Consider the following 17,114-nt stretch of genomic DNA (forward strand, 5'->3'; position numbering starts at 1 on the left):
GCTGACGTAAAAACTTAATGGCTAATCTTGATCTGATTGTAATGTGTAGATATTGTGGAAGTTATTAAGAAATTCGTTGGATGGAAGTAGCAAAGTGAATTAAATTGCATACAGTATCAAGATGATTTTAATTGGTATAAATTAGTGGTCCCTGGACTATTGCAAGATTTCGGAGCAGATTTTTTCACGCTGAAATGAATGAGATTTTTGAAGACGTGGACGCCGCCCTAAAGAAGATAAGTTAATCTGGTAAAGGATGATCTCTCGTCTACGCCACTTCCTTCTGTCCGTTACATTCTGTTATTCTCTGTTTCTTTTCAATAACTTTTGTAGTGAAAATTGGTTTAACTTTTGCTCAAAAACGCCACAAGGACCACCCCAACAATAGCTTTTTCGAATAACGAAGTCCGATAGCTTTTCCGTAATACAAAGTCCGATCTGCATTTCTTTCATTCTTTCCCTTTTTCACGGTCTCTCTTCTCCCATTTTTTTTATTAACCACTACAACTGGCTCCCGCGACTGGACGCAATTTTCGGATGTGTCGTTTTTGAGCAAATTTGAAACTTTAATTTGTATTTTTCCCAACAGAGAATAAAATCCTGAAGTTTAAAGGGTAACGAAAACACCAACTTTATTGTACCTAAGCAAATGATAGCACAATATTGTAAAGAATTTTTGTAACTAATTCAATCTGTTTTTCTTTTCATGGCATATATTGATGCAAAACTGTTATTTTGAGACCTTTTGGTGATTATCCGATGGAGATGTATTAAGAAAATCCATATTTTGACGAATACGATTTACGCAGAAGTGATTGACCAGCCGTTGCAGGACAGAAAATTTAATGGTGAGTCACACAATTATGTTTCATTCAAACATTCAATAGCCAACTGCAGAATCCATTTTTCCTTTTCCACACATCCTGTAGTTTTCTTCTAGATTTTTACAAAATTATCTATCTCTATTGTAGTTTGTCTTAATTATAGTATTGTTGTAGCATATGAAGATCGTGAATTTGACCGCCAAACAGTCATTTGTTACGAAAAATTTTGTCCGCCCTGCTGCATCTTTCTCAACCATTGTTTGCAATAGAGCAATCATTTACATTGACGAGAAAATATTTCAACCTAAATTTGAGTCAAATCTTTATTAATCAGACTTATATTATTCCCTTTTTGACTTACTATTATACATCCTATTACAATGGAACGTGGTAAGGTAGAGATAGTTTCGGCAGAAGTAGATTCATCTTTCAACCAACAAGAAAGTCCGCGTTTCCCTCCATGGACGAGTTCACAGATCAATGCAATGATTTTGCCTCAAACTCGCAACATTTGTGATAATACACAGATGGCGACTTTAAATGACGAAATGTGGAATGGACGCGAGGCTAGACCGTCAGCACCATTGTTAACATCAATGTCAGAACCGAATATGAGACAAATTCAGCAATGTGACACAAATCGGACACAGGAAACTGACAAACTGGACCGACTATTAGAGTTATTTGCAGACATGAAACGAGACGTTAGTCAGAAAATTGACATATTAAACCATACTATGACCGAAAATTTTGAACGGACGACAAAACAGATGACAGAATTAAATAACACCACTCAACAGCTCAGCCAGCGATTTGAGACATTGTCCGACCGAGTCACTAAACAGGAAGAAACTTTGGTTACATTCACACACGAAACAAAAAACAATATCACCCGATGTGAGAATCAGTTAACTCAAATAGTTAATGTGCAGCAGGAAGTGAACACCCGTGTGGAAGAGTTAGCTCAGGCCCACACTTCAGCTAGCTCCACCCAAGAAAAGCTGACTGAAGAAGTGGGAAATATTACCCAACAACTTACAATGGTAGTTCTTGAACAGACCCACCTCAAAGAAAAGATAGAAAAGTTAGAAGATCGAGCGGACCTCGCGTCACTAAACAACGACACCAACATGGCCGAAAGAATTGTACATGAATGTAAATTGTGTGACGACTATCTGGACAAAAAACTTGAAACAATTACACAGGACATACTTTCAAAAACAAAGACACATGTTAAAGACGAGACAAAACACATAGAAGACGAAGTGACAAAATTACGAGACAATGTTGTGCCGTGTTTGGCGATTGGTGCAAACGCATCGCTAGGAAACGACAAAACAGCTAAAACCATGGCTAATGACACAGACAGAACACCACCTATTGTGGAATCACCTATTTCAAATCAAAATTACAATGTGCCGCTTTCTTTTCCACCGAACGAGCAATATTACGTTACCGGCAGGGCCGATGACACGTTTGTAAGACATGGGTATTTCCAGACATTTTCCAGTGAGGACAAGCACAAAGTCCACCCTATTGTGTTTATTAGATCATTTGACGGTGTTTTTCCACGTAGTTGGTCAGAAGTCGATAAAATCAGATACGTCACCAATCTCATGAGAGGACGAGCAGCTAAGTGGGGTGCCGCTATGAAGCGGCGGTGCCTTACGTTTGAACAGTTCGAACAAGCCTTCTTGGACGAATTCTGGTCCGAGAATGAGCAACAGAGTCTAAGGAGAGAAGTGTGCAGCCCCGAGACCTATGACCCTAAAAAAGAGACATTAAGACAATACTTTGAGAGGTACTTAGACAAGACACTGTACTGGTCCAAACCAGCCAACTTGTCAGCGATAATCGACACTTTAAAGAGCCACTTACCCTTTCCATACCGAGACAGATTAATAGGAGTACCGGAGAATGACGTTAAGACTTTCTTAAACTTCTTAGATCAAATGGACGTAGTTTACAGAGGCGATTCACGCCATTCAAATTTTATTCATATTAGTAACCAAAACCAGCACCCACCCCAAAGGAACCGTAGTGACGGTGGTTGGTGGAACCATCCGCCTGCGCGCGAAACATATTCAAATGGAAACGTGTATGACAGTAGGAACAACCGCAGAAATTCGTGGAATAATAATAATAACAATAATTATCACCCATATCAAAATGGTAACTACAAGCAAAATGAAAATTACAGACAGTACAACAACAACAATAGGAGACGTGAGAATAACCGGTACAACCCGGGCTACTTTGACAGGAACATGACATATGACAGACATAATTACCACCAAAACAATACCAATCCCAACAATCACCGACAGAATATGTGGAACACACAAAATTCACGCATGACAAATCATAACCCTCCACGGAAACCGCCGCCGTTCCCCGGTACAGTTATGCACTCCCCGCCACGAAGTAGCAATAACAATTGCGGCGCGCCATCAGCTGACGCGTGGGCGCCAACCGGCCGGAATGTAAACATAGTGGAGCTGGTCAATGAACCCGGCCAAACACAGCAGACGACGGAAACAGTCGACGACCGAGCTAAGCGCTCGTGCTTCGGTCGTGAGGTGTTGTAAGAGCGCAACGGCTGAGACGGTTTGTTTCCTCAGGTACGACGACAAAATGACAGCTATTATATTCAGGTCCTTTCAGAATAGCAAGCATACCTCACCCAGGTTGTTACTCCCTAGAATACCCGTTATCTCACAAGCCGAGGGGGCTGCATCCCCACAGACATTTGAAACCCTTTGTGCACTAAAACAACATAATATAATGATAACTAAGTTGAACATGAGCAAGTTGCTGTGAAAACGAGATCATAAATATTTGTATTGAATACACGAACATTAAGTTGTACAGCCTAAGAACACAAACATTCATTTATGGAAATTATATACTGCAGTTACACTTGCACACATAATTATGAAGAGAAGGTAAACCCAGGCGAGTACACTTACTAAATGAGAAAAGATATTCATATAGGAATGAGGTCTATGCAGGTTACATTGGTTGTTAATTGTAAATTATAAGGTGAATCAACAACTAGTTAGTTATTTCAAGGCACTATAATGAGAGGAAATAATAGCTATTGACATCAGTAATGACATAGGTATGTAGCAGAATGAATGAGGATGTAAGAATGAATGATCAGTATGAATGAGTTAATATTTAAGTTAATATAAGAAGGTAAGTTACTGTGAAGTGGTTGGAGACAAGAGATTATTTGAGGAAAATATTATTGGAGTTTTATGAGAATGGAAGTGCCAAATGGCCCCACGTATGTGATATATTAATGTTTGATGAGGAATATGTTTAATGTATAAGGATATATATATATATATAGTATGATGAATATGTGAGTAAGGAATGAGTGAGAATGTTTTGGTAATATTGTGCTACATGGAGAAGTGAGTAAACAGTTTACATCTTTAAGATTACATAAGAATTTCAGTTTGAAAGAAAACATTTGTGATGAGTTAGAACACGTGAGTACAAGACGTTAAATGTGAATCTATTTTCAGTGCCCTTGAAAAGGAATGAATGCAAGAAAAGCAGAGTGAACATAACGATGATTACAGCTGTGGAAAGAAGTGTAATAAGAATGTAACTTGGAAACACATTAGCTTTAATTTATTTCAGAAGTGTAACTTAGTAACCTTTCGTTAAGTTTTGTTACGCCATTGTGTGGAAGAAAACATTTATAGTTCGTGTTCAGACAGGAGAATGATATTTTAAGGAACTTAAGTTGAAATATAGTTTTTACACATGTGAATACATTTGTATAAAAATTTTTTTTTACGAAAGTGAAATTTAGTGCCATGTTAGCCTTTATTCTAATTACATATGACAGAAAACCCTGAGGAAGCAAAAGATAGGAGAGTTATTAAGGCCGTTTTGCGACTCGAACAACACCTCCACTTAAGCGAACAGATGACAAAATTACATCTACGTTGAAGACATTTGACTTTTTAGGCTATGCAAGGTAAGTGCAAAGGAGCAGTGACCATCCGTGCAGCCGACGTCGAGCAACGGACAGTGAGAAAGAGACATTTTGCTGTCAATTATAATAATATGTTCTTTGTTTATAATTTATAGATAGAAATGATATATATATATATATATATATATACTACATACATGATATTTAACCTTCACTAAAGTCGAAGAAAGTTCATGGTTGAACTCTTGAGAGGAAATTTGAAATGTTACCATATAATACACATTATGAGAGAGACAATCTCTGAGATACATTTTCCATTTGTATAGACGGTATCCACAAGAAGTGGAGATATTGAGGATGTACTGAGCAGATATGTGATTTACTCATGCAAGGATTTGTTAAGGTATCATAGACTTAGTCATATGAACAGTCAGAACACAAACAGAGAATCTGTCATGAGGTTACACTACACAGACTTGACGTAAGGACACTTACATTTACCCATGATTTGGCAAATTGTAAGCACCCCCTTTCACACACCCCTTGAAGGTGATGCAAACATTATAACGTATTGTGTACTCTTTTTAATGCATTAGCTGTAGGATTAGGTAGTTTTTAGGTAGTGAATAGTTTCTTCCATTCTTTCTTTCTTTCTTTCTCCATTATCCTACCACCTCCTGCAGCTGGGTATTGTTTGTTTATGGAATGTAAGAATATATTGTGTGACAGTAAACTTTCAGGTATCAATAAAAAGACATGAAGAAAACTGGTCAACCACTAGCCAAGATATGGAATAAAAAAAAAAAGAGAAATAATAAATGAAGGAAAGCCCGTGCTTTAAACATTAAGTCTTATATCCCTTGGCACGTCAAAACCTTAATAAAGAAAATCAAACTGACCATAAACCCCAATAAAAGAAAGCCAATGGGACTTAGTATAATTTTTTTTAGTGTAAATATTTCACGTGTATATTCTTGTAAATTTATATGTATTTGTATATGTGTTAAAACTTTGCATATTGTCAACATATTTTGAAACGTGACCACGAAATGTAAGCTTTCATAATTAACGATGTAAAAAGGCTTGGACAAAGTGAACTGTTAAAATGTAAATGTGGCAAAAAGTGTTGCAAACTGTGAACGTTATAAACGACGAATTTTGTGTTGTTTGTGAAACTTATGTTGCATAAACCAAATAACTGTTTGTAAATCGATATAAACTGCAATTTACTTCGACGATAATGAGGATTTTCACACTGCAAATGAACATTTGTTGGCAAGTGTAAACAATGTGGTGAAACACCTACCTTTGCGAACATCGACGCCGTTGTTCCTGGCCGGCCTTCAGATGCTTGGAGACAATAAACTCAGCACCTGTCGTAGGCGATGTGGAGGCTAAAAACTACATCGACCATATATGCCCCGGGAACAATAGTCATGAAAACGCACAAGGACCTGGAGTGTTGTGTCGTAACAGAAGACATGGACGTTGCTTCAGATCACGCACACGCTCAATCTTATGGTGTCACCGAACTTAACACGCCATTTATGCTGGAATAACAACTTGTAATGAACACTATGTGAGAGTGAATACTGTTGAAGACTGTCATAACACAGCGATTTTGAAACTGCCGCACGCGAAATTCAGTGATGCTACTGCGCATGCGCAAAGACTACGTGCTGCCAGATGTGCATTGGGAAACCAACGCTGGGAGCACACAACATTAACTGCTCTGGTGAACAGCTTGTTCAAACACACTGTATGTGTGTATATATATATATATATATATATATATATATATATATATATATTAATTGTGTAAAAAAGGATCCAAACTGTAATAATTGTATTTCGTATATAGGTTTAGAAAGTAAGTGTTGCTTAAGATTATCCCCTATGGATGCACGTGGCCTTTCCAATGAAAATTACATGTATTGACTTTTAGGTTTGCTAGCCTGCCACGCTAAATGTTTTAGCGTGACAGTCGAGGGGGCGATGTAGCGGGGCTCTGAATTTCGCCGCGCTACACTCGTTCCCTCAGATAAAAAATATCTCGTCGCAGCGGTATGAGCGCTCGACGGCAGAGAAACTACCAAAATTGTTAACTTTTTTTGTTTTTTTATTCCGTTTCAATTGTCTCTTGATAGCCGTAGCTTAAGGCAGGCGTGATCGGATGCTGACGTAAAAACTTAATGGCTAATCTTGATCTGATTGTAATGTGTAGATATTGTGGAAGTTATTAAGAAATTCGTTGGATGGAAGTAGCAAAGTGAATTAAATTGCATACAGTATCAAGATGATTTTAATTGGTATAAATTAGTGGTCCCTGGACTATTGCAAGATTTCGGAGCAGATTTTTTCACGCTGAAATGAATGAGATTTTTGAAGACGTGGACGCCGCCCTAAAGAAGATAAGTTAATCTGGTAAAGGATGATCTCTCGTCTACGCCACTTCCTTCTGTCCGTTACATTCTGTTATTCTCTGTTTCTTTTCAATAACTTTTGTAGTGAAAATTGGTTTAACTTTTGCTCAAAAACGCCACAAGGACCACCCCAACAATAGCTTTTTCGAATAACGAAGTCCGATAGCTTTTCCGTAATACAAAGTCCGATCTGCATTTCTTTCATTCTTTCCCTTTTTCACGGTCTCTCTTCTCCCATTTTTTTTATTAACCACTACACTGTTCTATAGTTTTGACTTGGTCGCGTATGACCCCAATTGTTTTTTCTGTCCTAAAGCTAAACAGAAGCAAAACCAACTTTCAGTTGCCGACTCCTCATGACCACACTTGCAGGCAGACACAGTCCACTGCAAAACAAGCAGCTGCAGATTGGACATGTACAGTAGTTTTAAACAATTCCACCCTGACATAGATCCAGCAGTTTAAAAAATCTACTTTACCCAATCCAAGGCAGGGATGTCATTGACCATACACCTCGGATTTCTCGTGCAAAATGTAGGTTCCTCCTGTTTATACGAGTCATTTTGGAAGATAGAAGAAATCAGACAATATGTACGTCTTCACATTGCGGAAGTATCGTTACTTCTTGTGAATATCCTGTACAGGACTATGGCGTAGGCTATGTTCCCTCAAAGTATTGTCATAAGGTAGAAAATATCTTTCCTTATCTGTCACGTCATTCATGACAGGTCTAGAATAATAAACTCATTTTTGGCTCATGACTGAGAGCTAAGATCTGCCACTGTTACAGGACACCACCTCACTTTCGAACCCTCTCTTAAGGTAACCAAATGTCTCATGACATACTAAGTCTCTTAAGGTAACAGCACAGAGAAATTGTAAGTTTTATACTATGTATCACTTCATAAATTCGGTAACACATCTGCTTTTATTATGATGGCTGTCTGTCCCTGTATACATGGACAGTTGAAATATCGTTAAAAGATATCGCCGAAAAAAAAAAAACAAGTGAAGGATCATATCTGTGGTGCCCTAGCCATCGCCTACACCTGCCACACCGCATGTCACTGATGTCAAATTGATTGGCTAATTAATTAAATTGATCGTGAGAGTCATTTTGCATGGCGAGTAATTTCTCTTTTCCAGTAGGTTGGGTTACACTCACCAGGTAGTTCGAATGGGAATCCCTGGACGGAACAAGATGTTCTTTCGAGGAACATTATTGTGAACCCACGTTTGAAGCTGACCACAGAAGGATTCTGTCACCGGCATTATACATTTTACGTAAGGACTGTGCTATTATAAACGCGACCACGACTATGATACCGTCACCCTGCAAAAAAAGCAGTCCTGGTTCTACATGCACACACAAGAGTCACTGATAGTGTGACGTTTCCTGGTATAAATGCTGTCTGCAATTTGCAGTAAAGTCTTTCCATTCAACCACATATTTGTATTGGATCCTATGGAGACGTCTTTTAATGATTACAGTCATTGGTGGATAATATTCATGCCACTCTCATATCTCGAAACGAGTCATCTTTTTCGAACCTATCTGCTACCGCAAAAGTCCAACGTGGTTTTAGACATTCCCTCTGCATCTTGTAGCTGTTCCTCAGTCTCTGCCCCCAACCTCCCTGTAGTTTCATCCATGTGATGATCCCAATCTAAGGTGGAACTGAACAGAAGTCGGAGAGCGCTATATCCACCACGTTCTGAAACTTGTGTACAAACAGGTTGAGCTGAGTTAATGCAACAGGGCCGTCTTTCGGCCACTCCGTTGAAATGGGAACTTTGTTGTCATAGCTTCGGCAATGGTGCATGATGTGTGAGGTCATCGCCAAAATGAAGCTTTCTCCTGCAACACAAGGTAGTATAGAAGACAGTACGAACGGTTACGGTGGCGTTTCTTATCAGCAAAATTAGAAATACTCCACATCATATAGGGACTGGAAAGAGGACGAGGATTTTTGCTAATGCATTGCAATGAGTTTCAAACAACATACTGGTACTGCAATATGAAGGAGATCTGCGTCCCTCGGGGTGCATTCACGTCTGTCACACAAACATTTCCTCTATCATAGTTATCTACATGGATACTCTGTAAATCACATTTAAGTGTCTGGCACAGGGTTCATCGAACCACCTTCACAGTTCTCTATTATTCCAATCTCCCAGAGCACGCAGAAAGAACGAACGCCTATATCTTTCCGTACGAGCTCTGATTTCCCTTATTTTATCATGATGATCGTTTCTCCCTATGTAGTTCTGTGTAAACAAAATATTTTCTCATTTGGAGGAGAAAGTTGGTGATTGGAACTTCGTGAGAAGATTCCGTCGCAACGATAAACGCCTTTCTTTTAATTATGTCCAGCCCAAATCTTGTGTCATTTCTATGACACTCTCTCCTATATTTCGCGATAATACAAAACGTGCAGCTCTTCTTTGAACTTCTTCAATGTACTCCGTCAGTCCTATCTGGTAATGATCCCACACTGTGTAGCAGTATTCTAAAAGAGGATGGACAAATAGAGTGTAGACAGTCTCCTTAGTAGATCTGTTACATTTCCTCAGTGTCCTGCCAATAAAACGCACTCTTTGGTTAGCCCTCCCTACAACGTTTTCTATGTATTCCTTCCAATTTAAGTTGTTCGTAATTGTAATACCTAGTAATTTAGTTGAATTTACAGCTTTTAGATTAGACTGATTTATCGTGTAACCGAAGTTTAAGGAATTCCTTTTAGCACTCATGACCTCAGACTTCCCGTTATTTAGGGTCAACTGCCAATTTTAGCACCATTCAGATATCTTTTCTAAATCGTTTTGCAATTTGTTTTGATCTTCTGATGACTTTATTAGTCGATAAACGACAGCGTCATCTGCAAACAATCTAAGACAGCTGCTCGGGTTGTCTCCCAAATCGTTTATATAGATAAGGAACAGCAAAGGGCCTATAACACTACCTTGGGGAACGCCAGAAATCACTTCTATGTTACTCGATGACTTTCTGCCAGTTACTACGAACCGTGACCTCTCTGACAGGAAATCACAAATCCAGTCACGTAACTGAGACGATATTTCATAAGCACACAATTTCACTACAAGCCGCTTGTGTGGTACAGTGCAAAAGCATTCCGGAAATCCAGAAATACGGAATCGATCTGAAATCCCTTGTTCATAGCACTCAACTCTTCATGTGAATAAAGAGCAAGTTGTGTTTCACAGGAACGATGTTTTCTAAATCCATTTTGACTGTGTGTCAATAGAAAGTTTTCTTCGAGGTAATTCATAATGTTTGCACACAGTATGTTCAAAAATCCTGCTGCATATCGACGTTAACTATATGGGTCTGTAATTTAGTGGATTACTCCTACTACCTTTCTTGAATATTGGTGTGACCTGTGCAACTTTCCAGTCTTTGGGTATGGATCTTTCGTCGAGGCAACGGTTATATATGATTGTTAAGTATGGAGCTAATACTTGAGCGCCGGCCGTTGTGGAAGAGCAGTTCTAGGCGCTACAGTCTGAAACCACGCGACCGCTACGGTCGCAGGTTCGAATCCTGCCTCGGGCATGGATGTGTGTGATGTCTTTAGGTTAGTTAGGTTTAAGTAGTTTTAAGTTCTAGGGGACTGATGACCTCAGAAGTTAAGTCCTATAGTGCTCAGAGCCATTTGAACCATTTAATACATCAGCATACTCCGAAAGGAACCTAATTGGTATACAGTCTGGACCAGAAGACGTGCTTTTATTAAGTGATTTAAGTTGCTTCACTACTCTGAGGATATTTATTTCTACGTTACTCATGTTGGCAGCTGTTCCCGATTCGAATTCTGAAACATTTACTTCGTCTTCTTTTGTGAAGGCATTTCGGAAGGCTGTGTTTAGTAACTCTGCTTTGGCAGCACTGTCTTCGTCAGTATCTCCATTGCTATCGCACAGAGAAGGTATTGATTGTTTCTTGCCGCTAACATGCTTCACAATTCACATCCGACCAGAATCTCTTTGGATTTTCTGCCAGGTTTCGGTCAAAGTTACTGTTACAATCATCTCGCATTGAAGTCTGCGCTAAATTTCGGGCTTCTGTAAAAGATAGCCAATCTTAGGGATTTTGCGTCTGTTAAAATTTGGCATGTTTGTTTCGTTGTTTCTAAAACAGTGTTGTAACCCGGTTTGTGTACCAAGGAGGATCAGTTCCGTCGTTTGTCAATTTATTTGGTAGAAATCTCTCAACTGCTGCCGATACTATTTCTCTGAATTGAAGCCACGTCTGGTCTACACTTATATTATTAATTTGAAATGAGTGGAGATAGTCTCTCAGGAAGGCGTTAAGTGAATTTTTATATACTTTTGTGAATATGTATATTTTTAGCTTATTTTTAGAGGATTTGGGGATTACAATATTCAGTCTCGCTACGACAACACTGTGCTCACTAATCCCTGTATCGGTTTTGATGCTTGTCGTAACTCAGTATTATATGTTGCTAAGAGGTCAAGTGTGTTTTCACAACCGTTTACTATTCGCGTGGGCTGATGAACTTATTTTGTACCGTCCAACAAAGAAAAGCTACAAACTATAAAAACTCCGCTATTATCATCCGTTGGAGAACTCGATAAGATTTTTACAGCCAGATATTGATTCATTGGAGCAGGTGGCCAGTGATCGAAGTCGCTTGCATTAGCTGCTGTAAAGTTTCATTTCCTGTACATTCTTTCATTTTTTCATTCATTTATTTAACAGAAGAAACAATAATTAATTAATTATAGTGTGTACAGGCAGAGTATTTTTCATACATTCGTTCAAATATGAATTATTATCATTGACCAGTGTGTTCTGAAAATCCATGTACTCTGTAACACTGTAAAAACATTCTCTTAATAACATTTTTTAAGCTCATTTTTAAAAATGTAAAACTTTTCTATCTTTTTGATGCTTAAGAAAAGAGCACTAAAAAGGATTTTGGGGTGATATATTGCAATTTTGTGATATTGGGCTGTTTTGTGTGTTTCTCTGTGGAAATCATTCCTGTGTCTTGTTGGGTAGTCATGGCACTCACTATTTAAAGAAGAAAATTGGTGGTGAGATTTGAAAAAGCAGATACTTTCGTAGATATATAAAAATGGAAGCGACATTATTTGAAATGCTTTGAAAATTTCCATGCGGGGCTCTCTTGGTGCAGCCCCTTTCATTATTCTTAATGCTCGTTTTTGAATAATGAATTACCGGTTTGCCAGACTTGAATTACCCTAAAGTGAGACACCATACCGCAATAGACTATGCATAAGAGCATAATAAGCACATGTTACTGTTTTTTCACTGCAGCAGTTTTTCAGCATTCTGAGTATATAGCAGCATTTACTTAGCTTTTTATTGAGCATTTCAGTATGTTTATCCCACTTTAGATGCTCGTCTAACCAGAAACCTAAACATTTTGTGTTTGAAGTTTGTAAAATCTTCTGGTCACCAAGTTTCAAAACTATATTGGGCTTTACTTTATTCGATACATGGCTGAAATTCATCCATACTGTTTTTGTTTCTCATTTACAAATAAACAGTTATCTCTAAACCATTTTCTGCTTCTTCTTTTGTTATTTCTACTTTGTGTTGCAAGTCAGTGTCATTTTGAGATTTAATAAAAAGACTTGTATCTTCCGCATACAATACAGCATTAGCTAGTGTTAAACAGTTTGGTAGGTCATTTATGAAAATCAAGAACAAGAGGGGTCACAGCACAGAACCTTGTGGCACTCCATTACTAACTTTCTTGTAATCTGAAAAGTAAGAGGTTCCTTCGTGGACTATTTCTACTTTCTGGTATCTGTCTGACAGGTATGATTTAAACCAGCTGTGAGCAGTACCACATACACCATAGCAATATAGTTTCTCAGGCAATAATTCATGATCAATAACATCAAATGCCTTTGATAAATCTAAAAACACCCTATAGTTTACTTCATTATGATCTATAGAGATCAGGAGAAGTTTCAGGGAATTATATACAGCTGTTTCAGTTGACCTATTTTTTCTGAAGCCATTTTGCTCATTGACTAATATTCTACTTGTGTTCAGGAAAGAAGAGAGTCTTTTATGCATTATTCTTTCAATAACTTTAGAGAAGCAGGATATGAAGGATATGGGTCTGAAGTTTTTTACATCATGAGACGAGGACCATATCCCACAGGCTATCAGTAGCAAGAGAGAGTCCCTGTTTTGTTGTTGGATACATTGTTTTTTCTACTGTAACACACTTTGTACCCTGCCATACATTTTGCTTTTTTTTCCGCCATGACTTCGATATCTGTGTCAGGTTCTGAACTGACATTGACATGTTTCTGTCAATAGGCTAACACACAAAACTGGACATCGTGTGGTGTAAATCATGTTGCTGCTGCTCCCACAACAAACACTGCATGACTGAAAAATAGAAGATGCTGGGTTCGACACTGACTTCAAAGGAGGGGCCAGGAAAAGGACTGCTATTCCTTATTGATGAAGGAGTTGAGGCTGAAGGATCCACTGCAATTCAAAAATTTTGTGAGAATGGATCCAGCTTGTTTCAACAAGCTGTTATCCTTCACTGAGCCGAATACTCACCTGAGAGACACAGTTATGAGGGACGCAATTTTGCCAAGCAGAAGGCAAGACTTTAATTTTGTATGTATATTTTTTTAATGTGATTGTTTGTTCAACTATATTAGCTGAAAACTCTCATAGTTTATTCCTTTCCAGGTTAGCAGTTACGTTGCAATTTCTGGCGACTGGTGAATCGTACAAGAGCTTGTCATTTCCACAACATATTTCAGTTTTGAATCTGTCTAAACTGATAATAGATGTATGCTGTGGAATACTTTAAAGGGATAAGTATTTGAAGGTTCATGTTTCCTCCATTACTGATTTAAAAAATAGGAAAAAGTGAAAACTTTCACATCACTTTTGATTTCTTACAGGCACCAACAACTGAGGAGGATTGGCTTCAAATAGAGGCAGCTTTTGATAAATTGTGGCAGTTTCCAAACTGCATAGGTAAACTACTTACTACAGAAATATATTACTTCTTTTATCACCTCTTATGAGACAACAAAATTTAGGAGTTAATTGAGCCATGCTCAAGGTACTGATTCTGGGCATTTAGTACATGGATGTTACTAATATGTTATAGTAGCATTAAGCTTGTGTTCTCTAATGTCATAAAAGTTTAGATTATCCCACCCTCCTCCCTCACTTCATATTAAAACACTATGCATGTCTGGAAGAATTGGGTTGCTTTTCAGCACAACATACTACAAGCATTGTGTGTGTTTTTTTTCTGACTGCAGTCCTGCCTACAAAGCCAACTTGCACATACAATCTGTGCAGTCAAACTTGAATATCAGACTGCAGTGCTCTTATACTGATCACTGTCCAACTGTGAGGTAGTGTGAAGCACAGAAATTCAATTCCTGTTGTAATTTTTAATAGTGTTAAACTTTATCTTATTTGCCAGTCACAGGCTATTTGGAATGTTACTTACAGGGACAATTATGGAATTTCTTCCATGTGTAGCCATCTGCTGCAGGAAGGGTTAGTTCTTTTCAGTAGATATGCAATAGTTCTAAAATGTTTCACTCTTACATATATATCGTATTGAGACCAGTCTGCTAAATAAATATAAATACTGAGATGTTAGGTAAACAAAGCTGTGCAAATGTTTTCTCTGCAACTAGTGTAGGGTATTGGTGCACTTCATTAGACATACTTACACTGACTGCTTCATTAGAACATGTGCCCTTAGTTGACACATTGTATGTGTCAGAAATACATATTTCATGGTGTTCATATCATGTGGTATGGAAGATATTCATTTGCTTAAATTATATTCCTTGTAAATATCTTGAACATTCCAAATATATTTTTGACCACATAGACAAAATGTGTGGCTGTTTTTTTTTCCTGCACCACATTACCTGTAACTACACTCTGGTAATTGGTACTATGTTGGGATGTTTTTTGGCTGTAAATAAAAAGGTATGGTTGCTGTAAAACACAGCCCACTATTTGCTTTGTGATGTGATTGGCCCTTCCTTGGTGGGGTTTCAATTTGTTTGATATTACCTCACTATATAAGAAAAATCTATTTTAAAGGTAGCATCAGTCTTCTGTTGTAGTGAGCATAACAAAATGATTTATGATACTTCATAGTTATGGGAAAGTGCACCAGCAATGATTGTCTATAGAGTAAGCATTGTATAAAGCACCAGTGCTTGATTCGTTATGACCACAGTAGCCATTTAGTCACATTCGTGTGAAACCTTATAAATTTAAGACAGCCAATAAGTTTTTCAAGTTTCCATTACATTTGATGTTACCTCATAGAATTAAGAATCTTTTCAAACCTCTTCAATTTTCTTTTCAGGTGCTATGGATGGTACACACATTGTGTTCTCCCCACTGCGGACTGCATGTTCACAGTACTACAACTACAGAAAATTCGATAGTGTTGTGCAGCTTGCAGTAGTGGATGCACGTTACAGATTTCAACTTTTTGACATTGGAGTTTTGATGAACAGTAAAATAAGTGTTGCCCTCTTAGAAAATTGGTTGAATGAGCCACAGGCAATATCCTTGGAGTGCAGCAATATTACTGTACCGGTACCATATGTAATTGTGGCTGATGATGCTTTTCGGTTGGAGCCAAACATAATGAAACCATTCAGAGACTGTGGTGGTGATAAAACCAAAAGAGTGTTCAATTACAGACTATAGCGGGCAAGGGGAGTGGTAGAAAATACATTTGCCATCCTTGCAAACAGATTGAGTTCTCCTGGGTACAATAAGGCTGCCAGTTGAAAAAGTAGTGCAAATTGTGGAGACACTATGCATTTTACACAATTTTTTGATAGCTGAAGCAGATTCCACATATTTGCTGGCTTACAGATGTAGAGGACACACAATTGTGCATAGTGGAGGAAGGAGCTTGGAGGATGGATGCTGCTCTACCAGGCATTGCTCAACAGATTGGAAATTGAACACCGTGCAGTGCGAGAGATGTGTGTGATAGGTTCTGTCAATATTTTAATAGCATTACGTATGTCCCATGGCAATGGGAATCGACAAAAAATTTGATTATTGAGGAATATACCTAAGAACTTAAAATAAATGTTCTGTGTTAAAAAAATTGGAAGCTGATTCAAAAAAGAAGAAACAATGCAGAAAAAAAGTTTCTTGATTTTTAATAGTCTTTCTTATTTAAATAAAATGAGCATTTTGTTAATATAATTGTATGTAATCAGCATCTTAAAATATCAATAGAGCTCAGCAGCTGGATTCCATTGTGAATTATTGAATTTCACATGTCAGGTAGTTGTATTTACCTTTTTTTTCCATTTGTATGTATCACCTCATACCAATGAATTTTTTTCTGTAATGGTGTAGTACGAGTAGTGAAGGCCAAGCATTTGATGTTTGTGTGTCAAAAATATCCATTTCCTCAAAACATCAAATGTCTGGGTGTCAAAAACAAAGTGTGTGTGTTCAACACACCAGACGCCTGTTCAAAGGTGTATTAGCTGCAAGTTTAAAGTTAATGCTGTCTGTAGTAATTCAATAAATATTATCAAATGTTTTGCTGTATATGTAGAATCTTGTCTACTCAAATGACTTTCCAAGTTTGTCAGGTTATTTTTGGTCATCTGAAAAATGTAATTCAGGTTGCTGAATATATGAACAAGGCTATGAAAGAAGGTTGTCGTTAAAATATAAGCCAAAGAGCCTTGGGTCATCCTGGCAGGAGCCATGATAAAAAAAGTTGCCACTGTCGTGTACTTTCCATTTAACCCTTCATTTTTATTAACTGATTGTTTTTCTGTGTAAGAGATCCTATTTCATGATCATATGGCTTGATGTATCAGAAATACATGGGACTTGAAGTAACAGGA

The 17,114-nt window shown here is 37.9% G+C and overlaps 1 long non-coding RNA gene across 3 annotated transcripts in view; it reads left to right on the forward strand.

Moving 5' to 3' along the window:
• Positions 1-16,809, forward strand: part of LOC124605595 — a 56,031-nt gene extending 39,222 nt beyond the window's left edge. For 2 of the 3 annotated variants that reach the window (XR_006978657.1, XR_006978658.1), the window contains exons 2-4: positions 13,543-13,854; positions 13,930-14,223; positions 15,593-16,809. This is a non-coding gene — a long non-coding RNA (uncharacterized LOC124605595). Of the gene's footprint in view, positions 1-11,175; positions 11,221-13,542; positions 13,855-13,929; positions 14,224-15,592 lie in introns of those variants that run through there. The other variant, XR_006978659.1, reaches the window with a different exon arrangement.
• The last annotated feature ends 305 nt before the right edge of the window (positions 16,810-17,114 follow it).

The sequence above is a fragment of the Schistocerca americana genome, chromosome 3 (assembly GCF_021461395.2).
Source record: "Schistocerca americana isolate TAMUIC-IGC-003095 chromosome 3, iqSchAmer2.1, whole genome shotgun sequence".
Classification (NCBI taxonomy): Eukaryota; Metazoa; Arthropoda; class Insecta; order Orthoptera; family Acrididae; genus Schistocerca; species Schistocerca americana.